Below are 27197 nucleotides of genomic sequence, written 5' to 3'. Positions count from 1 at the left end.
AAACTTGGACAGAGTGGAATTCTACCCGATACCGGCTTTAAACGGGGCTTTAGGTCGAACCCGATTAATTTTCCGTCACCCGGCGGGGACGTTTCTAACTTTTTGAAATAAATGTTTTTGGGGTAGATTCATGAGTTCCTAAAGGATTTGGACACTCATTGGATTATAATAAACATATAAATTTATTTAATTTAACCCAAACCGGAAATGAAACGATTGACAAACGGCGAATCTTTACGGGTAGAACGGGTTATCGGTGATGAACAACTTCGGGTTGTTACATTATTCCCCCGTTAGAGGGAATTTCGTCCCGAAATTCAAAGAATAAGATATAGATCATGAATTTGGAATGACACACGAATGGATTTTTTTCCTCGGATCTTCACTTTCTCAAGTGGAATCAGGTCTCTACTGGGTGTTCTAGCGAATTCTCATTATCGGGACGTGTCTTTGTTTTGCACATCGACTCTCTCTCAATCTACGATATCAATCGGTTCTCTCATGGAAGTTCCAACCCTGGACGACTTCGGTTTCCTCAATGGAATCACTAGGGTTTCATTGGGTAGATGCTTCTAAGGATTCGAGACATGATGTACTGGATAGATGTTACCAAGTTCTAAGGGCATCCGAAATCTAAAGATTGCAGAATCGATTTTTACGAAGATCTCGAAAGGTCTGATGTGGAACTAAACTAGACATTCGAAAGAAATTCCCGGGAATCCTTCGGGAAACACATTTAGAGGAAAGAGCTACTAACTTCCCGTTTCTTAATGATCACAGAAACGAGGGATGCGTGGTAATTCATATCGAGGAAAAACTTTTGAGTTTTAAGACCTGGAATGATACGAAGGTTTGATGCTGAAGATCACGAGAACCGGGTCGAGGAAAAGATCTAGACGAGCGACCCTTTCGAAACCGAGGATAACAACATGAATGAGACTCAGTCATTTCATGTTAAACATAGCATCAAAGTATTTTCGTGAAAGGTTTCCCTCTTTTAGATCGAATGGAACATAATAATCCTCTGGATTGAGGATTTAATCTATAGGTACGAAGTTAGTGTTCTCTATCTCACTGGTTAGTCATCTCGATGGTAAACATTTCGATTACATACGAAGGATTGAGTTTAGAAAATGTTCGAATAGATAGATAACAGGTTTCCCTTTTTGTACTAGAATCGAAAAGAGTTGCAGGTATAAGAATTGTCAAAGAGAAGTATACCTGCGGCGACAGAGGGATCAGTGGTTGTAGCTGCTTTGGGGCAATTCCTTTTGAAGTGCCATGCTTCGCCACAATTGTAGCAGGCCGGACTGATTCTTGCTCCGGATGATTGGTTTGTTGATTTGGCTGGTTTTCTGCAGTTCGAGCAAGGTGGCCCTTATTGCCACAGTGTCGCAGATCCTTTCGCGACATGGACCAAGAATGCGGTGGTGGTAGCTACACTTACCACACCAAGGAAGGGTACCAGTGTATCCACTGGCGGGAATTTGGGTTGTGGAACCGACAGCCAAAACAGCAATAGGGGCAGTAGCAGCATGGACTGCTACTGTTTGCTGTTTCTTAGAAGACCCTTGCGTACTCGGAGCCTTCCGCTTGTTCCAAGATTTCTTTTTGCCTCCGCCTCCACTGGTGACTGGCTCGGGGGTGGTAGCCTCCTCATTAGAGTTGTCTTCTTGATCGATCTGAATTTTCGCAAGACATTTAGCGCTGTCATATGTGTCTGGCTTTGCAGCTAAGACATTACCTTTGGTTGGCTGGGTCAACCCCCAGATGAACCTCTCAATCTTTTTACCCTCCGGGGTAACCATTCCCGGACAGAGTAACGCCAGATCATCGAATCTTGAAGTATAAGCGGCTATGTCGGAACCCTTCATCTTAAGGTTCCAGAGTTCGTGTTCTTGCTTCTGGAGTTCGCCCCGAGGGCAATATTCTGCGAGTAGAAGCTCCTTCATAGCTTCCCAACCCATAGCATTTGCTACAGGTAGATTTAGGGATTTAACTCGGCCGTTCCACCAAGTCAGGGCCTTATCAAGGAAGGTGCAGGCGACGAACTTAACTTTGTCAGACTCTGCGCAGGCACATATTTCAAAGATTGATTCGATTTTATCGAACCATCAGCTGAGGGAAATGACACCTCAAGTGCCATCAAAGGAGGTGGGCTTCGCGTTCATGAAGTCTTTATAGGAACCCCCTTTTTGGTGTCCCTGGCTATTTTTAGGGTTTTGGGGCTGGGGACCACCTCCTGAATTACCAGGGTTTATTTGCGACATGGCTGCTACCATTGCAGCAGTCAGAATTGTCTGAAGTGATGCAAGATCAAGTTGAGGAGGAGGCGGTGGCGGAGGAGGATTGCTGTTGTTCTTTGAGTTGGGTCTCTTTCTTGGAGGCATCTTGATCTAAAAAGATCAGGAAAGAGAGGATCATAAGTCCTCTGAATTGAATCAAGAGATATGGAACAGGGGATATCTCATCAAGACAGATATAACATCATACTAAGCGATAAAGCAGGAAGGAGTTATCAAGACAGAACATTTTATCGCTAGAGGAATGATCAAGGAACAATGCGTATATGAGGATTTTCTACAAAGGATTGACTCGAGAAATACTCCCATATTATTTCATGATTTACTGCAACGACGACTCGTTGTTTGGGGTATTGGGTAAGTTTTAGGTATGCCGCATACCACAGTCACTCCCAAGTACATGTTGGCCGTGTCTCGAATGAATATAGTTGGCCAGGCTATATTGACCCTAAACATGACTACATAACTGCCCAGGTTTAACTGCAGCGTACAACACCCATTTACTTATGTTTTGTTCTACTTGTAGTTACGGATCTCGACGGCTCGACAAACTTAAATACTTTTGAAAATACTTATATTTTGTAGGATACTTTTAGTTCAGAGCACTTAGGCCCCTTAATGTTTATAGTTTTATACCATGTAAGGTTTGGTATACTCCATTCACTATTAACAAGGGCTCTGATACCAATCTGTCACACCCCGAAAACCATAGGCGGAAACATTTCTGGGGTTGACTCCACGTTGAGTATCAAATCCAATGTACATAGTAATCACAGTAAACAACCATAACATTCCATATATTTGAAAGTTTACATTTGTTTCAAAAGTAAATTATACAAGTGTTATACATATATCATATGAACAAAAGCTGAGACGAGTCTTCTGAGCACTCCGTCTTCTCCAAAAGATATCGTCGGGTACCTGTCTAATGTGGACCTGAGAATACAAGCAGTTTGAAAATCAGCGTAAAGCTGGTGAGTTCATAAGCGGTTTTGTTTTATGAAAATGTATCGGTTTCCTTTAGTTTTCCGAAAAGGTTTGTTATCTAAGAAAATCCCATATTTTCTTATCTAAAGTTAGTTTGATTATCTTTCGTTACAGTTCAGTTACCCGTTATATGTTAACCCCAGGAAAATCCCATATTTTCCTAAATGCAAGATTGATTGAATAACACAGAGTATAGTTTATTACACAAAACTATATATTGAGGATCATGGGATTACTATCCCGAATTAGATATGAAATACTTTTATATACATGAATTGTAGATAGAAAGTAGTTTGAAAACCTTGGGATTATCATCCCGAACTAGTTACAAGATAGTTTGATATACTTGAAATTATAGATTGAAAACCATGGGACTACTATCCCGAACTAGGTATAAGATAGATAAATAAAGCCATGGGATTACCATCCCGTACTAGATATAAGGTATATACATACTGAAAACCATGGGAATAATATCCCTCACTAGATACAAGTTCGATAGATTGAAAGCCATGGGACTACCATCCCGGACTAGATATAAATTCTAAAATCAAAGCTGTGAATAAACTTATATTAATACATATTGTGAGTCGGGTAACCATGCTGATACGACAATGAGACCTCCTTGATGTTTGTCAGACGTCGGACGATATCCAGAATTCGTCACCCCAGGCGTGCCCGCCTAACTGTAGCTAGCAGTTAAGGTGTGGGATTGTCAGTCCCGAATAGATTTATTCAAAAATTCCTCGCTCTCCCTCCAGGAGACTCTAGTTACACTTCCGGGGAGGATTTACTGATCATCCATAAAGGGTAGTGACAAACTCACAAGCTAGTACTAAACTATTCATAGGGTTCTCATACGATATTAAACATACAAAAGATTATGAAACATAATACATAGAATATAGATACATACAATGAAACTATCTGGCAATACAATCAAATGATACGGAGATAAACTGAATCAGACATAGTTTATCTAATAATTATATACACATATCAATACATGATAAAATGAACGCTAAAGACCCCAAATTATTCCCATAATAATTTGATTTGTTTGGTTATTTTCTTAACTAAAATCCATTTAGTTGTAATTGATAAATCATCCCTTATGCTCAGCATAATACATAAGGAGTAAAAGTGTTTATAAATTTGCCAGATATTATTTGAAACACATCAACGTTATTTTTTTCAAAACAGTTATAGTTTGCTTGTATTCCCCCCTAAAAACATTGAAAAACACGAAAAAAAGCATAGGGGTATGAACTCACCGAACGAGAAACGTGACGATTTCGGATGCTAAACGTTGGTCCGGGGCTTGCGAACACACGAGGTTCCTAAGTATAATGTAAAGATACACAATTGTATCTAATTAGGACTTAGATTGATTATTTGTTAGGGACAATTACTTCTAATCGTGAAAACACCCCGATACTAGTGTTTGGAGGGTCCCGGGTGGCATTTTGGGACACATTTAGCTAGGATAATGACTTGGGACCTCAAGAGTAAACTCCTTAGGGAGTTTACGGCCCTAATGACCCCCTCCCCATGAGTTTACGGCCGTAAACTCATGGTGGGGTAGTTTATGGTGTAATTTGGCTTCAAACACTTAGGGAAAAATTTCTAGGTTTGGTTTAAGGGCTTGGAATAATTGTTAAACACCAAATGGACATATTTAAGGGAGTTTACAGCCTAGCATAGGACTCATGGCCGTAAACTCCTATAAACCCATGAAAAATTGTGTAAATGACTCCAAACAAATCACATGTGATTGCTAAAATTATTTCAAGGCCTTACATGAATTTCTATGGGACATTTGAGGTGTTTTTGTAGTTTACGTCCTATGAGACCCCCCTAATGGCCGTAAACTCTCCTACAGAGGGATTTATTATGTTTTAAGGCCAAAACCTTGTTTGTAAACACTTCTAAAAATTATTCTAAGGCTTTAGGGGTGTTAAAGTGGCTTTCTAACACCTTAAATTGAGTTTACACCCGAGGTTGAGGAGTTTACGGCCCAAGCACATGCCTTGTCCGTAAACTCATATAAATCCCCAAAAATTTATGTTTAAAGTGTTCCAAGGCTAAAGCAATTATTCTAGAAGTCATAACCATGTCTTGTTGAGGTTTAGGAAGGGTTTAAGGGCTTAAAAACCCTATAATTATGAGTTTACGGCCTAAACACCATCCTTGGCTGTAAACTCATATACAAGTCTCCAAATCATAGTTTAAGGCATTCTAGGTCCATTCCTTAAAGCCATCTAGCCATATCTAAGTCCCAAAATTGTTTAGGAGGGGTTTAAAGGCATAAAAGCCCACTAATTATGTGTTTACGTCCCAAGCTCCTTCCAGGGCCGTAAACTCATCTACAAGGTCTTAATTCATGTTTTAATCTCGAATTTGAAGGCCAAATATGCTATACAATGAGTTTAGAAAGGTACCTTAGAGATTTGAGGCCTTAAAATTGAGTTTTGGACCCTTAAACTTGGATTTAGGAGAGAGGTTAGAGAGAGAGTAGAGAGAGGAAGAAAAAGCTTCAAATGAATGTTTAAACACGTTTATATAGGTCCTAAAACTTGGACACGGTGGAATTCTACCGGATACCGGCTTTAAACGGGGCTTTAGGTCGCACCCGATTAATTTTCCGTCACCCGGCGGGGACGTTTCTAACTTTTTGAAATAAATGTTTTTGGGGTAGATTCATGAGTTCCTAAAGGATTTGGACACTCATTGGATTATAATAAACATATAAATTTATTTAATTTAACCCAAAACGGAAACGAAACGATTGACAAACGGCGAATCTTTACGGGTAGAACGGGTTATTGGTGATGAACAACTTCGGGTTGTTACAGGAATGCTTGGAAACATGGAGCTAAGGTCAAGATCAGCCCATGCCATTTAATGGCTACCAAATCTTTTATGACCTGAGGAATGGGGGCTCAGCAGACAGAATCTTGCCAATCTTGGTCCGTAGAGTGGCCCAAAATGAGATTCAAGGCAGGACAGCCCTACATCAGATCACTGAGGTTGTCGCCGATTCAAGGCACGACAGCCCAAAATGAGATTCGTCTAGAAGATGATCGGGGGAGATCAGAGAGAAACCATGAAACCCTTCTGCAAGCACTGGCTGAATCACGAGCCGAAGTTATAGAGCTCCGAGTACGCCAGAGGGTGTACGAAAGACACCTACTTGATGTGGAACGTCAACTGGCTGAACTGAGAGTTCACTAGAGGGATGATCGTCGCCAGTAGTAGATGTTTACTTTATTGTCCTTGTTAGAATGAATCGTATTTCATCCTTTGCCCGATGTGTCATTTTCTATGAAACTATCTTGTACCATAAGTACTTTTGGTTAGGTCCATATGCTGTCGAGAACTATCTTCTCTAGATATGATATAAGACCTTTTGCAAGGTCATTCTCCCGAACTTTTACGTCATGAATATCAAAGATATTGACAGTTGGCTAACTTCTATTTCATTCTTTATTCAAGTACTCTTATCATACTTTCATTGGCGTCTATCTGAAACATGCTTTAGTCAAGTCATTGGACTATAGTAATTTAACTCCGGAGACATTTCCAAGTCTCTTTTAGTGGTTGGATCCTGTTATTCACCAACCATCGCTACCTTGACTTGAATGACAAACGTCTTGAGACCATTCTACGAACTTACTTCTACCCATTTCTAGGACTGCATCATAGGGATGTAGGTCAAACCTTCGCGAACATACTTCTATTCCGTGCTAGGACTGCATCATATGGATGTAGGTCAACCTTTTGAGAAAATAGTCTTACTCTTTACTTGAACAATCTAAGTACATCTAGGGTCAACCAGAATCGCTCACAAAATCCTTATCTTTCGTGTTACAGAATCATGTCGTCATCCGGAAACAATCAGCCGAGCAACGAAACCTCAACCTTTCCTATGGACGCCGCTACCTTCCAAACCGCAATTATAACTGCTGTAATGGCGGCCGTGACAGCAGTCCTTTCACATTGTAGGGCTATTAGCAAAATCAATGCTGATGAGGGGGTTGAAGATTTAGATCGTAGTACCCATCTAGGAAGTCGTCAAACGATAACAGTCACAGGCTCGCAAAGTAGAAAAACAGAGAACAAGAAATGAAAGCATCAAGCCCAGAAAGAACGCAAGAAATCCCAAAGACAGGCCATGCAACAACAGCAAGTGGAAACCCCTGCCATCCCCATACCGAGCAGGCCATACGAGGGAAAACTCCCGAAGTGTGATAAGTGTAGTTTCCATCATCATGGGACTTGCCATGGGATACAATGTTGCAATTTCCTAAAAATAGGGCACCATGCTCGTAGCTGTGGAGCACCGGCACGACCCATCACTCAACTCCTTGACATCAGAGTTAACCAGGCTTACGATGGTGGTGCTAAAACTAGACCCTATGAAAGGAAAATTTCAAAATGAATAAACAAGGAGAACACTCGTGTCCACATATCACTTGCTAAACACCGCACTCCCGCCACCAAAACTAGTACAAGCCAGTCATGCCAACAATGCGGTGAGCTACGACACTTCAAGAAGGATTTCCCTACAGCAAAGAACTCTGGCGCAGATGGGAAGATTCTTAGGATGACAGCTGCAGGAGAACCTGCTCCGGAACCACGTTAATGTATTTCGGTGTATTGTTGTAACAGACTTATAAACTATCCAGAACTAGTGCAATTAGAGTCTTACCTTTTTGCAAGATCCTGTTGGTATAAGGATGCTCGTGCTACATGTACTTGTCTTTTGTAGTATACCTTATTCGCAGCAATAGTTTTGTAGTAAATCTAATGTACTGTCACTCAGTTGATGGTTGCACCGTTGTGTTTTGTCTGTAAACGTCTTATGTTCAAATCTAATGTCTTTAAGTTTCAGTATGATTCCGACATTATCATACGACTCGAGTCAATTTGATCCACACAAAAAAGCTTCATACGTACATCTCTTTATCAGTAAACATCTTTTTAGCGAAACCGTCATTTCAGAACACCGAAGTACTCATGCCTGGAGTACCCCATAGTTCTTTTCTTTTCCAAAGAAATCCCCGAAGTACCACTCGTGCAGTACGTCAAGTTTAATTCAAGGATTCATGCGGTTGATCTATCACTGAGGAATGTATACATAAGAGTGATATATAATCAAGGTTCTACAGGTTTAAAATTGATGATTCCACTTTAACTTCTTTTTCCTCAATGGGATGTGCGCTTAAAGAAGAATCAGTTATTCGACTACCTTTTCAATCTTAATTATATACAACTTGTATACACGAGATTGTGATTGTGAAATGTCACACCCCGAAAACCGAAGGCGGAAACATTTCCGCGGTTGACTCCACATTGAGTATCAAATCCAATGCACGTAGTAAGCAAAGTAAACAACCATTACATTACATATAAAAGATTACATTTGTTTGAAAGTAAGTTGTACAAGTGTGATACATAATATATAAGAACAAAAGTAAGACGTGTCTTCTACGCACTCTGTCTTCGCCAAAAGGGATCATCGGTTACCTGTCTAATGTGGACCTGAGAATACAAGCAGTTTTGAAAATCAGCATAAAGCTGGTGAGTTCATAAGATGTTTGTTTTCTGAAAAATGTATCAGTTTCCTTTAGTTTTCTGAAAAGGTTGTTATCCAAGAAAATCCCATATTTTCTTATGTAAAACAGTTTAGTTATCATTTGTTACCAATTCGATTACGTGTTGTATGTTACCCCAGGAAAATCCCATATTTTCCTAATAGTTTAGTTATCCATTCATTTCTTAATTCGTTTACGAGTTGTAATGTTATCCCAGGAAAATCCCATATTTTCCTATGTGTAAGTTTGGTTAAATATCACAGTGTATAGTTTAATACATAAAACTATATATTGAAAATCATGGGATTACGATCCCGAACTAGATATAAGATAGTTTGATATACACGAAACTATATATATATATATATATATATATATAGATTGAAAACAATGGGACTATCATCCCATACCAGATATATATTGAGAATCATGGGACTATCATCCCGTACTAAATATAGATTGAAAATCATGGAATTACCATCCCGTACTAGATATAGATTCTAACCATGCGACTACCATCCCACACTAGATATGTAATATGTATATATACTGAAAACCATAGGAATAACATCCCGCACTAGATACAAAATCTATAGACTGAAAACCATGGGACTATCATCCCGTACTAGATATAGGAACTATGGATAGAAAATGGATATAAAATCAAATCAAAACCGTGAATAAACTTATATTAATACGTATTGTGAGCAGGGTAACCATGCTGATACGACAACGAGACCTCGTTGACGTTCGTCAGACGTCGGATGATATCCAGAATTTGTCACCCCAGGCGTGCCCGCCTAACTGTAGCTAGCAGTTAAGGTGTGGGATTGTCAGTCCCGAATAGATCTATTCACAAATTCCACGCTATCCCTCCAGGAGACTCTGGTTACACTTCCGGGGAGGATTTACTGATAACCCAAAGGGTAATGACAAATCTCACAAGTTTGTATTACATTATTCACGGTGTTTTCAAACGTCATCAAACATACCAATCATTATGAAACATAATACAGTGAAAAAAGTTATATATGATGAAATTATCTGGCAATATATTCTATATTAAACAGAGATAAACTGAATCAGACATAGTTTATCTAATAACTTTACATATATCAGTACACGTTAAACAAGAACTAAAGATCCCAAATTATTCCCATAATAATTTGAATGGTATGATTGTTTCCTTTACTGAAATCCATATAGTTATAATTGATAAAACATCCCTTATGCTTAGCATAATACGTAAGGGGTAAAGATATTTATAAGTTTGCCAGATATTTATTGAAATACATCAATTTAAGGTTTTGAATACATTTCTATTTTGCTTGTATTCCCCCTCTAAAATCATTGAAAAACCATTGAAAAAGGGTAGGGGTATGAACTCACCAGATGAGAAAACGCAACGATTTGAATGCTAAGCGTTGGTTCGTGGCTTGATTGCACGCGAGGTTCCGATGTAATATGAAATGATATACAAATATATTTAATTAGATTTTAAATCACTAATTAGACATGATTATATACTCCAAGATGCGAAAACACTTCAAAATAAGTGTTTGGAGTGACCTAGGTGACATTTAAGGACGTGTGGGACTTGTATAATGTGTTTACTCTTCAAGAGTAAACTCTTTATGGAGTTTTAGGCCCTAAACACTATAACCAAATGAGTTCACAGCCGTGAACTCATGGTTGAGGGTTTTATGGTGCTAAATGGCCTTATATCACTTGGGAAAATTTGCTAGGATCAAATTTAGGACATTGGAATGGATTTAACTCACTTATGGACCATTTATTGGAGTTTACGGCAGTAAACTAGGAATTTACGGCCGTAAACTCCCCCAAAACCATTCCTTATATATTTTGGTGATACTAGGATAATCACATGTGATTCAAACAATTTTTACAAGCCTTAGAATGAATTTAGAGCACCATTTGTCCTATGATTATGAGTTTACGTCCCTGGAACCTATTATTAGGGGGTTATGTCGTAAACTCTCAAATGGATAGTTTCATCATGTTAAAGGCTTCCAAATCGATTGTGGTTGGTTCTAGAACTTATCCCAAAGCTATTGATGTGTTTAAACGACTTTTAAACACTTGGAAATGAGTTTACTCTCCATGACGATGAGTTTACGGCCCAAGCATGTTCTTGGGCAGTAAACTCATGTTTACTCCTCAAAAATGATGATTAGGGTGTTCTAGGTCCGAATTGGTTAGCCACAAGGTCATATCTAAGTCCCAAAATTGGTTTGGAGGGGTTTTAAGGCTCAAAAACCCACTTTACTTGAGTTTACGGCCCAAGCATGTACGGCCGTAAACTCATTAAGATGGTCCTTTTTCAATGTTTAAGCTGGGATTTGAAGGCAAAGGAGGTTGTATAACAAGTTAGGGAAGTTACCTTGATGAATTTGAGGCCTTAATTTTGTGATTTTGGACCCTTCACTTGATTTGAGGAGAGAGGTTAGAGAGAGAGTAGTGAGAGAGATAAAAAGCTTCAAATGGAAGCTTGATCATCTTTATATAGGGTCTATGATTTGGACACGATGGAATTCTACCCGATACCGACGTTAGACGGTGCTTTTGGTCGCACTCGATTAAGTTGCCGTAACCCGATATGGTTGATTCTAAAAATCTTCCGATTACTAGAATGGGGTGTTAATGCGAGTTCTAAATGTGTTTGGACACCCATTAAGTCATAATAGAAATTTCAATTTAATGACTTAATTTAATGACGTAAACGGAAATGAAAATGAGAACGGCGAATGGATTAACAAAATGGGTTACGAAAAGAATATCAAATGATGGTACGAACTTCGGGTTGTTACATTATCCCCCCGTTACAGGGAATTTCTTCCTGAAATTCAGAATTTAGATACAAATTATGGATTTGGAAAGAAATGCGAATACTTCTATTCTGTAGGGTCATCAAGCTTCCAAGTGAATTCAGATTCTCGCATGACATTCTGGGAAACCTTTCACTTTTCGGGATACGGCTTGTTTCATATGTTTAACCTCTTGATCTATGAATTTGATTGGTTCTACCATGAAGTTCAGACTTTCACTGATTTCAGTCTCATAAAAGGGATTACTATAGTTTCATCGAGTAGGTGCTTCTTAACGACAGAGACGTGAAGTACCAGATGGATATTACTAAGTTCTGAAGGTAGTCAGAGTTTGAAGGTTACGGAATCGATCCTAACGAGGATCTCGAAGGGTCTAATGTATCACAAGTTAAGTTTTCACCACTTTCTAAGGCGTACCATGTCTTTCAAGAGTAAGAACTCCAACAAGGGGGTACATCTTTCTGTGTCAAAATGGTTGAGGTTTTGGCGGTTCAAGAAAAATTCTGGATGAACCTGCAATAGTAGCCAGCGAGACCCAAGAATTGACGGGTTTCCGTGGATATCTTCGGTGCCGACTAATTCTCTATTACTTTGATCCTATGAGGATTCCACACGTATGTCTTCATCGTCTACTACATGACCAAGGAAAATGGTTTGATCGATGGGTATTACTACGAACTTATAGTGACCATATCGAGTCCTGCATACCGTCTAAGAAACATCACACTCATGGATTTGTAGTTGATGATACCTTGACCTAAGGTTTATCTTCGAGAAGTGGTGGGTTCCCTGAAGTGTATCGAAAAGGTCATCTATTTGAGGAAAGAGGATATCGCTTTTGATGGTCAACTCATCAAGTTGATTGATTAACTCCTGCATTTCTGCTGGAGCTAAGCGATACAGAGATTTGGGTACTGGGATAGTTCCAGGAATTTGGTTGATGCGAAATTCAACCTGACGTTCGGAAAGAATTCCCGGAAGTTATACAGAAAATACATCAAGAAAGTCACAGACTTCGGGGACGTTCTCAAGGTCTCTAACTCCTTTTTCTCGCGGATCACATGGGCTAGAAATGCATGGCACTCTTTTCGGGGAAAACTCTTGAGTTTTGATGTACGAATGAGACGAAGGTTGGAACCGAACTTATTGCCGTAAATCAAGAGAGTCTGATCAGAGAGGAGATTGAGACGGATGGATTTTTCAATACAAGAGTATCGGCACGATTTGGGACTCAACTAGTCGATGCCACAAATAACATCAAAACTATTTATGGGACCTAGCATAAGATCAATGTATGAAGAATGATCGTTTGAAGTAAAGGTATAATCTATGAATGTATCGATAAAGTTCTCTTTCCCACTATTTTCCGTCTCGACGGTGAATGTTACATTTACTAACGGAGGGTTAAGATGAAGGTAATGTCTGAATGAGCAGTTAACGGGTTTCTCTTTTAGCACTAGAATCGAAAAGAATTGCAGGCATAAGAGTTGTCAAAGAAGGATATACCTGCAGTGAAAGTGGGATCAACGGCTGTCTCCTCTCGTCCTATTGCTAGAACTCTTTCGGTGTTGTTAGTTGTTGCTGCCTTAGGGCAGTACCTCTTGAAGTTCCAACTTCACCACAATTATAACAGGCCTGACCGATGCCCGCTCTGGAAGATTGATTTGTTGATTTGGCTGGTTTTCTGCAGGTTTGAGTAAGGTGGCCCTTCTTGCCACTGTTATCATAAAATCTTTCACAACATGTACCAGGAGTTCGGTGATGGTAGCTGCACTTTGTGCACCAGGAAGGGTACCAGTGTATCCACTGGTAGGAGTCTGGGTCGTGGATCCGACAGCAGAAACAACAACATGGGTAGTAACAACATGGACTAGGATAATCACATCTGATTAGATTATTCACGGTGTTTTCAAACGTCATCAAACATACCAATCATTAAGAAACATAATATAGTGAAAAAAGTTATATATGATGAAATTATCTGGCAATATATTCTATATTAAACAGAGATAAACTGAATCAGACATAGTTTATCTAAGAACTTTACATATATCAGTACGCATTAAACAAGAACTAAAGATCCCAAATTATTCCCATAATAATTTGAATGGTATGATTGTTTCCTTTACTGAAATCCATATAGTTATAATTGATAAAACATCCCTTATGCTTAGCATAATACGTAAGGGGTAAAGATATTTATAAGTTTGCCAGATATTTATTGAAATACATCAATTTAAGGTTTTGAATACATTTCTATTTTGCTTGTATTCCCCCTCTAAAATCATTGAAAAACCATTGAAAAAGGGTAGGGGTATGAACTCACCAGATGAGAAAACGCAACGATTTGAATGCTAAGCGTTGGTTCGTGGCTTGATTGCACGCGAGGTTCCGATGTAATATGAAATGATATACAAATATATTTAATTAGATTTTAAATCACTAATTAGACATGATTATATACTCCAAGATGCGAAAACACTTCAAAATAAGTGTTTGGAGTGACCTAGGTGACATTTAAGGACGTGTGGGACTTGTATAATGTGTTTACTCTTCAAGAGTAAACTCCTAATGGAGTTTTAGGCCCTAAACACTATAACCACATGAGTTCATGACCGTGAACTCATGGTTGAGGGTTTTATGGTGCTAAATGGCCTTATATCACTTGGGAAAATTTGCTAGGATCAAATTTAGGACATTGGAATGGATTTAACTCACTTATGGACCATTTATTGGAGTTTACAGCAGTAAACTAGGAGTTTACGGCCGTAAACTCCCCCACATCCATTCCTTATATATTTTGGTGATACTAGGATAATCACATGTGATTAAAACAATTTTTACAAGCCTTAGAATGAATTTAGAGCACCATTTGACCTATGATTACGAGTTTACGGCCCTGGAACCTATTCTTGGGGGGTTATGGACGTAAAATCTCAAATGGATAGTTTTCATCATGTTAAAGGCTTCAAAATCGATTGTAGTTGGTTCTAGAATTTATCCCAAGGCTATTGATGTGTTTAAATGGCTTTTAAACACTTGGAAATGAGTTTACTCTCCATGAGGATGAGTTTACGACCCAAGCATGTTCTTGGGAAGTAAACTCATGTTTACTCCTCATAAATGATGATTAGGGTGTTCTAAGTCCGAATTGGTTAGCCACAAAGTCATATGTAAGTCCCAAAATTGGTTTGGAGGGGTTTTAAGGCTCAAAAACGCATTTTACTTGAGTTTACGGCCCAAGCATGTTCCAGGGCCGTAAACTCATGAAGATGGTCCTTTTTCAATGTTTAGACTCGGATTTGAAGGCTAAGGAGGTTGTATAACAAGTTAGGGAAGTTACCTTGATGAATTTGAGGCCTTAATTTTGTGATTTTGGACCCATAACTTGATTTGAGGAGAGAGGTTAGAGAGAGTAGTGAGAGAGAGCAAAAGCTTCAAATGGAAGCTTGATCATCTTTATATAGGGTCTATGATTTGGACACGATGGAATTCTACCCGATACCGACGTTAGATGGGGCTTTTGGTCGCACCCGATTAAGTTGTCGTAACCCGATATGGTTGATTCTATATATCTTCCGATTACTAGAATGGGGTGTTAATGTGAGTTCTAAATGCGTTTGGACACCCATTAGGTCATAATAGAAATTTCAATTTAATGACGTAAACAGAAACAAAAATGAGAACGGCGAATGGATTAACAAAAAGGGCTACGAAAAGGATATCAAATGATGGTACGAACTTCGGGTTGTTACATGAAACCATGTATGAATTCTAATATGAACTTCAAGATGGAGAACTGTCCAAGAATACGAGTAATCACATCCTCTTGTGAACAAATTTAGAACCCAGTAAGACTTCTGTAAACAGATTGCCCTTCAGTCTAAACACCTACGGAGATACAAGAACAGTCTGGACAACTTAGCGAACTACACAGAAATAGAATTGGAAAACTAGGTTTCTAACCCTGGAGAGCTCCGGTCTTATTCTTACAGAAGTCGACGGATGGCATCATATGTACCTCGGATATCGAGGACTCCATCAAGGTTTTCCATTAGAAATCGTTGTCTTTGCCTCGCATAGATGAATCGGTTAAGCAAATGCAAGGAACAAGTTACTTTTCAGAAATGGACCGAGATCCGAATATCAGCAGTTTCGAGTGTTAGCGAAGGATGTCTCGAAGACTACCTTCTGGACTCGATGCGGACACTTCGAGTCCATAGTGATACCCCTTGGATAGGACCAATACGCTCGAAGCATTCATGATTTTAATGAATAGAGTCCGACTTTCTTACTTGGATCAGTTCGTCATTCTCCACGTAACGACTTACTTATCTACCCTTGTAGTAAGAAGGAACCCGCAGAAACATTACCCTCAGAGATACTTTTCGCAAAGTTCTCTGAACACGAGTTTGGAATTGAAGAGTGAAAATTTCCCTAAGACACACTATTAGTGATGTGGAAAATTCTTGAGTACTCTGTCAATTTATCAACATCGTTGTGAATTTGTCGACACCAGAGACGCTGACGGGAATTCGCCAAATTCTAGGTCTTACAGACCTACTGTCATAGATCATCCAGAACTCCTGGCAAATTACAGAAACTTTTACGACTTTGACCCGGCAGGGGGTGGCCCTTGACTGGGAAGTTTAGCAAGAGAAAGAACCTTTGGAGTCCCAAGTGAGAGACCAAATTCTTTAGGAAAACTCACTCTGGGAATGCTTAATGCGCGTCGAAAAGCGTGGAAAGCTAAATCCAAGATAGTCAGGACCCCCGAGATTCTTACCAGAATCGGTCCTCTACCTCGCAAACTAAACCTACTCCGCGAACTCAATAGCATACATTTTACCCTTCGCGTCTCGATTTTGAAACCATACCTTTCGTTAGGACTCTTGTAAGTCCACTCGTCGAGATCGTCGCCTTCGTATTAGAACCGTAGTGACCCTCTACAGAGAGGTCAAGCGGACGAAGCAACACCGTTTCCATTTAGTGAAGGTTCGTTGGGATACCAACCAAGGACCTTATTTCATTTAGGAGCGGGAGAACCAATTGATTAGAAAGTTTCCACCTCATGACTCGGTCATTCATGCCTACTTCCTTACCTAAATTCTAATTTTGGGACGAAATTCCCTTTAACAGGGGGATGATGTGACAGCCCAAAATTTTCATTCGGTCAAACCCTAAAAGTCAATCACTTCATATTATAAGTCAAGTTGACTTTTACTTGTTTTTGGGAAAAATAAAGTTCGTTTGATTATTTTAATATTATATTTAAACGAACGGGTGAAAGAAAGTGTCGTCTCGGGTTTTGAATTTTAAAAACCGCAAACACCTTGCGTCTTAGAAGTTCCAGGCCAAACTATTTTGTTTGGGTCGAAAAATCATCCCAAAAATCCGTAAACTCATGCTTATCCATCAGTTTACTCCCCAAGACTAGTCATTCTTTAGTTTACTCCCCAAACACCAAAAGAGTAAACTCCAAAATATCCTCTCAAGTATCATCTTAGATTTTATTTAAGATCTTCAATTTAGTAAGTGTTTCCAGCCCTTTCAAGTTAGTATATCACTTAATCTAGTGATTGTACATCCTTTAATCCATCCATTTTTTGTGTTTTGATTAGTTTTCCAAAAACACCAAGAACACACACTAGTGTTCTTGGACTTTAAGTTCATTTCAAGCTTCCACAATGTAAGTACTTCTATCCTAGAGTCATTTAAAGCTATATATACATGTTTATACCAAAGAAAAGTCCCAAGAACACCAAGTTAAAGGTGTTCACAGTTTTGGGAGGTCCCAAAACCGTAAACACCAAGTTTAGGGCCAAAATGGTGTGTTAAGGTACCTAGATGCTTCATAATGCCTTAGCGACTTGTCGAGATTCAACCTTGATGAGTGTATCACACAAAAAGCACCAAAATCATACATTTTTATGCGTTTACGGTTTGGGAATCTCCCAAAACCGTAAACACCCCAAAAGATGTGTAAAAGTCCCATAAATGTCCCACGGTTGTTCCTTATGTCTAAATCTAACCTAGACTATTGCCATGTTTGAGCTAAGGACTTGAAAACACCAAATACCAAACTTATGAGTTTAAGGTAGTAAACTCATGAGTTTAAGGTCGTAAACTCATGGAGAAATGGTCCTTAGACCGTAAACTCCATTTAGGAGTGTTTTGATGCCACACAACACTTCCTAAGGCTAAATCATGAAGTAGGAATGCTTGGAAAAGCTTTGAAGACTTCAAAACAACAAATGGTCAAAAGGTTAGGAGTTTACGACCGTAAACTCAAGCGTTTACGACCGTAAACTCAAGGGGTGTTGGTCCTTAGGGAGTAAAGTCATTTTAAGAGTGTTCCTTGGACCCCAATCATACTAGCCTTTCCCTACAACACTTTGATGCACTCCTTAGCACTTATAAGACTTATACAAAGTGTTTGTCATGTCCTAGAGTGTCTTCGTGTCACACCCCCAAACTAGAACGGTGGAAACGTTCGGGGGCGGAGGACGTCATATTCAGTATCATAACAGTTCATAGAAAGGAAAGTACACACCACCATACATATATAATGGTTTTAAAAATTTTTACATCATTGTATTCATTACATGTTCAAAAGATAAAGGCATAAACATCTTTCAAAATAAATAATTAACGCCAGCGCGTTAATCCCCAAAAGTTGATCTCCAAACCTGCTTAACGGTTCCCTGAGAATACAAGTTATTTCAAAGAAAAAGTGTCAACAATTAAGTTGGTGAGTTCATAAGTGGTTTAGAAACATTGAATGCCATTCCAAAATGAGTGTATGTTTTCCAAAAAAAATCCCTTATTTTCTTATAGAAGTGTGAAATGCATGAGAATATATGTATTGAATAATATAGTGAGTGAATCAAGAAAATCCCTTATTTTCCTATTAGTCGTTTGTTTTGCATACGAGGAAAATCCCATATTTTCCTAAAGTAATAGTTAGCCAAATGTCCCAGCCTAAAAACTGAAAGCAAAGGACATGCTTTAGAAAGTTGAAGCATAGATTTATATAATAAAACCTATTAGAAGATTTCAGTTTAGTAGATGAATAATAGTTTTCATAACCACTCATTCATAAACCAGAAGTACTATAATAATTGTATATCCGATGAGTTTTATAACCATACTAAACATAATATGCCTGTAGCGACGTTCTTCAGGCGTCGTAGCGTTATGACAAACTGTCACCCCAAAGGACGGACTGTAGCTAACAGTCAGGGCGCGGGATCATGACTTCCCGTATAGATCTATACACATTTGACACGTTCTCCGAACGGGAGACTCTGGTTATAGACAGGACTTGTAGCGATACCTTTTAACAAAAGGCAGTATTTGAAGATGTACACGTCTCATGGATTCTCAACTAAGTCTGTATTAAAGTGATAGTTTTGTATGCGAATTTTATCCTTTTTCACAATGTTTGACAAAACATAAATCATATGTTTTTAGAATGTATAGAACGGTTTAGCAACGAAGGATACTTTGGAATTATTAAATACTTTGTATAAATATAGTGCATGCAAAGTATGACAAGAGTTTTCGCATAGTAGTACTAAATCACTAGTGATTCATTTGATAAAAACGAGTAAAGTAAAATACACGATAATAATCGTATGTTTACTTATATTCCTCCCATAAAAGAGTATAAAAGCATTTAAAATGTATTTAACGTGTGTTTGATGGGGGTATGAACTCACTTGAAAGTTTGAAGATAGCGAGATGAAAAACTGGGCAGAGTTTCGTCTCGGGAAACGGATTTTTCTCAGGATTCTCGGGAATCTCGGGAGTAAAATCGATCTTCGGGACTTGAGCAAAATGATCAGGGCTTCGGGGTAGTGCGGGCACGGAAATCGAGGCAATATCGTGAGAGAAATGAGAGAAATGGGGTGAAATTACCGGAACCCTCGCATCTCTATTTATAGTGGTCTGGGAAGCCTCGGTACGCGGGGCGTACGCTCGTACGCAGCGCGTACGCGTACGTCATGCATGACCGAGTCCTCGACTGCCTCGGCTTCGGATGGGACTGGAGGGGGTAGCATCGCATAGGGGCGACGTGCACGGACTGGAGGGGTAGCTTCGCATAGGGGCGACGCGGGGCGTACGAGGCTACGCAGCGCGTAACCCGGATGAGGACGCTGACTCCTCCTTCAGATATTACCCGATTTTTGATTTAAATTTATATATAATTTATTTAATAAACTTCAAAAAATCATATCTTCTTCATACGAACTCCGTTATCGATGGTCTTTATATCCACGCGTAGGTGAGACTATGCTCTACAACTTTCATTTAGACTCCGTTGGCAAATTATGAAATTATTTTTATTATTTATTTATAAAATATCGTGATTAAGGAATTTCTTTAAAAATTCATAACTTCTTTATCTGACGTCAGTTTTTGCCAGACTTTTTACCGCTGAAATACCATTGTCGAGACCTTCGATTCTCGTTTAGGTTATTCCGGCCAAAAGTCGCTCGAACTCCGATTCGAGTTTTTAGCTGTCTGCTGCTAAGCCGAACTTGGAAAAATCTTAACTTCAATATACGAAGTCGGATTTGGGCATTCTTTTTACGTGCGATCCCGATTTAATGATATTAAACATAGTAGGAATTTAAATATATACTTTTTGGGTATTTTGTTATCAAGGTTAATTTTATTAACTCCAACGTGGTTACAATACTTGACTTTTTAGGTCATTACAAAGAGTTGAAATATCGGGTTGTTACATCATCCCCCGTTAGTGGAATTTCGTCCCAAAATTTTAATACCAAAGAGAAGTCTTAGGGGCTGAGGAAGAGGTGCGGATACTTCTGTTGCATTTGGTCTTCCCGTTCCCATGTGAACTCGGGTCCTCTCTTAGCATTCCATTGAACCTTTACAATTGGAATGCGACTCTGTTTAGTTCGTTTAACTTCCCTATCCATGATCTCGACGGGTTCTTCCACAAAGTTTAGATTTTCATTTTGCTCGATTTCATCAAGTGGAATTACAAGTGTTTCGTCGGACAAACACTTTTTCAGGTTCGATACGTGGAATACTGGATGTACTTTGTTAAGCTCGATTGGAAGTCGGAGTTTGTAGGCCACTGGACCAACCCTTGAAATGATTTCGAAGGGTCCAATGTACCTAGGATTTAGCTTCCCATGCTTTCCAAAGCGTATCATGCCCTTCCAGGGTGAGACCTTCAGTAGTATCAACCCTTGAAATGATTTTGGCATAGCTCTTTTCCCTATCCCTTGAGGACTTCAGTCGTTCCCGTATTTGCATGATCTTTTCAGTCGTTTCTCTGATGATCTCTGGGCCAGTAAGGGTGCTATTAGGGACTAGACCTTTTGCCAATTGCATGTCGCCCACTTCCGTCCAGCACAGAGGTGATATGCACTTACGGTCGTAGAGGGCTTCAAATGGAGTAGTCTTGATACTAGTATGATAACTATTGTTATAAGAGAACTCGACCAAAGGTAAGTGAACATCCCATGCCTTACCAAAGTTGATTACACATGCTCGCAACATGTCTTCCAAGGTTTGGATCGTCCTCTCACTCTGTCCGTCAGTTTGTGGGTGGTATGTTATACTCATATCCAACCTTGTTCCCATAGATTTTTGCAATGATTGCAGAATCTGGAAGTGAATCTGTTGTCTCTATCTGAGATGATGGACATCGGTACTCCATGAATTCGTACGATCTCTCGGATGTAGGTTCTTGATAGTTTTTCCATCCTATCAGTTTCCTTGATCGGTAAGAAATGAGCGGACTTGGTTAATCTATCGACGATCACCCAAATAGTGTCTTGGCCACCCTGAGTTTTGGGCAGTTTCGTTATAAAGTCCGTAGAAATTTGCTCCCATTTCCACTCAGGTATTTCAGGTTGTTGGAGTAGACCTGAGGGTTTCTGGTGTAGAGTTGCTTGAGATAGGTAGCAATCTCCGCTTTCATGTTTGGCCACCAGTAGAGTTGCTTGAGATCTAGAGGCATCTTGTCTAACCCTGGGTGTACGGAGTATGGAGTCTTGTGTGCCTCGCTCATAACTACCTCTCTGAATCCACCAAAATTGGGTGTCCAGATTCGGTTCATGAAGTAGCGTGCTCCGTCACTCTTGATTTCTAAGTTCTTGTCCATTCCCCTAAGGGCCTCACCTGTCACGTTTTTGGGTTTCAAGGCCTCTATTTGAGCTTCCTTGACTTGCGTTGACAGGTGCGAATGGATCGACATGGCTAATGACTTCACTCTTCGGCCAAAGTACTCCTTTCGACTAAGGGCATCAGCCACGACGTTTGCCTTTCCCGAATGATAGCGAATCTCACATTCGTAGTCATTGAGCAATTCGACCCAACGTCATTGTCTCATGTTTAACTCCTTCTGGTCGAAGATGTGTTTGAGGCTCTTATGGTCTGTAAAGATAGTGCACTTAGTACCGTATAGGTAGTGCCTCCAGATTTTAAGAGCGAAGACCACCGCTCCAAGTTCTAAGTCATGAGTGGTGTAATTGACCTCATGCGTTTTCAGTTGTCGTGAGACATATGCAATAACCTTTCCCCTCTGCATTAGCACACAGCCCAGTCCTTGCTTCGAAGTGTCGCAATACACCACAAAATCTTCGGTCCCCTCTGGAAGGGAAAGGATGGGTGCACTGCAAAGGGCCTGTTTCAAAGTCTGAAATGCAGCATCTTGCTTCTCTCCCCAGTTGTAGGTCACACCTTTCTGGGTTAAAGCGGTAAGAGGCTTTGCGATGCTGGAGAAATTCTGGATGAATCTTCGATAATAACCAACAAGGCCTAGAAACTGGCGAATTTCGGTTGGTATAGTTGGTGCGGACCAGTTTTCGATAGCCTTGATTTTTGCGGGGTCCACGTGGATGCCTTCCTTGCTGACCACGTGACCGAGGAAGTCCACCTTTCTAATCCAAAACTCACATTTTGAGAATTTTGCATAAAGTCTCTCAGTCTGTAACGTCTCTAAGACTTGTCTCAGATGTTGACTATGCTCTTCTTTATTCTTTGAATAAATGAGTATATTGTCTATCAATACGATCACAAATTTATCCAAGAATGGACGACATACCCGATTCATTAGATCCATGAATACGGTCGGGGCATTGGTTAGTCCGAACGGCATCACTACGAACTCGTAATGTCCGTATCTCGTTCGGAAGGACGTTTTGGGAACATCACTCTCCAGGACTCGCAGCTGGTGATATCCAGACCTCAGATCGATCTTGGAGAAGTAGTTGGCTCCTTGGAGTTGGTCGAATAAGTCATCGATTCGGGGTAGGGGGTATCGGTTCTTGATGGTAAGTTTGTTGAGTTCTCGGTAGTCGATGCACATCCTGAACGATCCGTCCTTCTTTTTCACGAACAACACGGGTGCTCCCCATGGCGAGAAGCTCGGCCTGATGAATCCTTTTCCAAGTAGTTCATTCAGTTGGCTGGATAGCTCCTGCATCTCTGCCGGGGCTAATCGATAGGGTGCTTTGGCTACTGGGGTAGCTCCGGGAACCAGATTGATTCTGAACTCGACTTGTCTTGCGGGTGGTATTCCCAGAAGATCCTCGGGAAAAACGTTGGGAAAATCGCATACGTCGGGCACATTCTTGACTTCCTGGACTTCGCGCTTCACATCTACAACATGTGCCAAAAACGCGTGACACTCCTTACGTAGGTACTTCTGAGCTTGGATACTTGAGATGATACGAAGAGTGGTACAAGGTTTGTCGCCCAAGACAAGGAATGTTTCGCCGGTTGGCAGATTAAGGCGAACGGCCTTATCGTAACATAAAATGTCTGCATGATGTGAACTCAGCCAATCCATGCCAATGATGACATCGAAACTCTTAATCGAGACTGGCATGAGGTTTATTGGAAAGGGATTATCGTTTAGAGTTAGGGTGCAGTTTAAGTATATCTCCTTAGTGCCTTCGGTTTTCCCATTGGCCATTTCTACTATGAATGGTTCACTTAATGATTGTGGTATTGGTTTTAGCATGCCTTTAAAGTCGTGACTCACAAAACTCCTCTCCGCTCCACTATCAAACAAAATGCATGCATACGAGTTATCGAGAAGAAACGTACCCGTAACAATAGTAGGGTCCGCAACGGCTTCATCTTGTCCTATTGCGAAAACTCGGCCCCTTCCGCCGGTATTCCTGTTGTTTGCCTTCGGGCAGTCCCTGCGATAGTGCCCCGTGTCCCTGCACTCAAAGCAGGCGCGGCTTACTCCGGTATTAGCAGTGGGGGCGGATTGTTGGGTTGGCTCTTTGCAATAGCGGGCTGTATGTCCCTTCTTATTGCACCTGGTGCATTGAAGGTCACGGTAGAGACCGTGGTGGTAGATGTTGCATTGGTTGCACTTTGGAAGTTTTCCATTGTATGAGCTTGTGGGGGCAGAGTTGGTAGGTACAATAATCGCGTGGGTCGCTACTACTTGTTGTTTCTTGGGGTTCTCCTGGAGGGTTTGTCCCCTCCTCTTGTTCCAAGGCCTACTCTGGACCCGAGCCTCCTTAGGTGGATTTGTGGTTGCTGCGATGGTACCCTGTTTTACTCCGTGGTCGATGAGTCGTTGAGCCAGGCGTTTAGCGCTGTTGTAGGTAATACGGTTGGAAGCTAGGACATGCCCTTGAATCTGGGGTGACAACCCCCAAATGTACCTTTCGACCTTCTTTGATTCTGGGTTGACCATGGTAGGGCACAAAGTAGCGAGGTCGTTGAACCTAGCTGTGTAGGCGACTAGATCAGACCCAATCATTTTCAGATTCCAGAGCTCCTGCTCAAGCTTTTGCACTTCGCCCCTTGGGCAGTATTCTTCCAGTAGTAGAACCTTCAGCTCTTCCCAACTCATGGCATTGGCGACAGTGAGCGTCACTGAATTCACATGGCTTTTCCACCAAGTGAGGGTTCGATCTATGACGGTGCAAGCAGCGAACTTGACCTTGCTTGTTTCTTGGCACGAGCAGATCTCGAAGACTGTTTCGGTCTTTTCGAACCATTGCATTAGTGCAATGACTCCTCCCATGCCATTAAAAGTCTTTGGCTTTGAGTTGGAGAACTCCTTGTAGGTACACTCCCTCACTTGACCACGGCCGGTGCCATGATTTGGATGATTCGAGCTGCTTCCTGCACCTCCATTTTCATTGGAGTTTATTTGTGAGAGAGCTATTGTTACTGCTGCTGTGATAGCCGCCTGGACCATGGCCGGATCATATGTTGGTGGTGGAAGTGGTGGTGGCACCGTGCCTGGTCTGGGCCTTAGGTTTGGACGAGGAGGCATCGCGCTACCAAAAGAAAATGAGAGATTATAAGTTTTGGTGATTGCGAGTTGAATGATATTGAGTTAACTCCTTTTAATAGTTTAAGAGTTTGGTTTGGCCAACACAGGGTTTTGAGCTTGATTCATAAATAACGTTTGAATAGATGTACTTATGAATTGAACGGACTACGCATAATTAAAACAAGAAAGAGATATGCCCTATATATATTAAACATATAGTTGTGTTACATCCGAGTTTAGACAAAAAATTTTGACCTTTCTAAAGGTCTCCGATTACAGAAAGTTTTTAAAGAAAATTATATTCTTATCCGAAGTCCTAATTTATAACAAAATTTGAAATCCTAGCAAGCACTACTTGCGACGTAGGTTGCGCTTGGAGCTTGACTCCGCATCTGATTGCTTCGACTCCATTAGACGCCTATCAAAAGCGGCTTGTTGTTCCCTTAACTCGGCTAGGGCTGCAATCATTTGTGCCTGAAATGCCTCAGTTTGGAGTTGGGCATGGTCCTGAATCCTATCCAGCCTACGGATGTCAGAAGTGTGAATCTGTACTTCTACGTTGATCTCGCAGATCCAGTTGGCTTGAACTCCGGATTGATAGCATTGGTTGGCTAGTTTGCCAACCATGACCGGAAGTGCTCGGTCTGCCGATCCCCCGCCTCTGACATCATAAAAGTCTCGACACATGCCGTAGGGAGGGCGTAAGCTTTGTTGTTGGCTCCAATGGTGGAGGTGAATCCCCCACACAGGAGTGGGTCCTTGGAAGTTCCTCACATGGACAGGAGGTTGTGGGGCCGGTGGATTGATAACCTCTGGCTCTGAATCCGTACCAGAGTCATCTCCTTCATCCAATTCTATCGGCTCTTCGTCCTCTTCGGGATCTTCTTCGACCCATCCTCCATTACCTTGGTTGGGGTAGTAAGGGTCATTGGGGTGGTGGAATCCAGCCATTGAGTCTGTACGAGAAGAGGGTTAAGAATTTACTATAAGCTAGAGTACATGAATTTTACCCTTAAGTTTATTGGTTGTTGATAATCAAATACTCCCTTAGTATTATTTAACGATATATTTTGGTAAGTTTTAAATTTGTTCTCCACTGCAGACACTCCTCGGCACACGTTAGTCGGCTCTCGGACATATATAGTTGATTAGGCTATATCCTTCCTAGTTCCGATTACATGTCCCAAGGCGTACCTGCACTGCCCAACTTATTTATAATACTTCTAAAATGGTCCGATGTGAAACTGTTATTAGTACGAAATGAATGCATGCCTACTTTAAAACTAATTAAATTTAATTTCAAAAGTATGACTCTTCTCAGAGTGTTTTTGCCCAGTTGAGTTTATAGTTGTATACCAAAAAGAAATGGTTTTCATATACTTAATTCCCTATAAACAAAGCTCTGATACCAATCTGTCACACCCCCAAACCAGAACGGCGGAAACGTTCGGGGACAGAGGATGTCATATTCAGTATCATAACAGTTCATAGAAAGGAAAGTACACACCACCATACATATATAAAGGTTTTAAAAATGTTTACATCATTGTATTCATTACATGTTCAAAAGATAAAGGCATAAACATCTTTCAAAAGAAATAATTAACGCCAGCGTGTTAATTCGCAAAAGTTGATTTCCAAACCTGCTTAACGGTTCCCTGAGAATACAAGTTATTTCAAACAAAAAGTGTCAACAATTAAGTTGGTGAGTTCATAAGTGGTTTAGAAACATTGAATGCCATTCCAAAATGAGTGTATGTTTTCCAAAAAAAAAATCCCTTATTTTCTTATAGAAGTGTGAAATGCATGAGAATATATGTATTGAATAATATAGTGAGTGAATCAAGAAAATCCCTTATTTTCCTATTAGTCGTTTGTTTTGCATACGAGGAAAATCCCATATTTTCCTAAAGTAATAGTTAGCCAAATGTCTCAGCCTAAAAACCGAAAGCAAAGGACATCCTTTAGAAAGTTGAAGCATAGATTTATATAATAAAACCTATTAGAAGATTTCAGTTTAGTAGATGAATAATAGTTTTCATAACCACTCATTCATAAACCAGAAGTACTATAATAATTGTATATCTGATGAGTTTTATAACCATACTAAACATAATATGCCTGTAGCGACGTTCTTCAGGCGTCGTAGCGTTATGACAAACTGTCACCCCAAAGG

Source organism: Lactuca serriola, chromosome 5 (assembly GCF_051521515.1).
Source record: "Lactuca serriola cultivar US96UC23 chromosome 5, Lser_US96UC23_V15, whole genome shotgun sequence".
Classification (NCBI taxonomy): domain Eukaryota; kingdom Viridiplantae; phylum Streptophyta; class Magnoliopsida; order Asterales; family Asteraceae; genus Lactuca; species Lactuca serriola.
Note: the sequence above shows the minus strand (reverse complement) of the source record.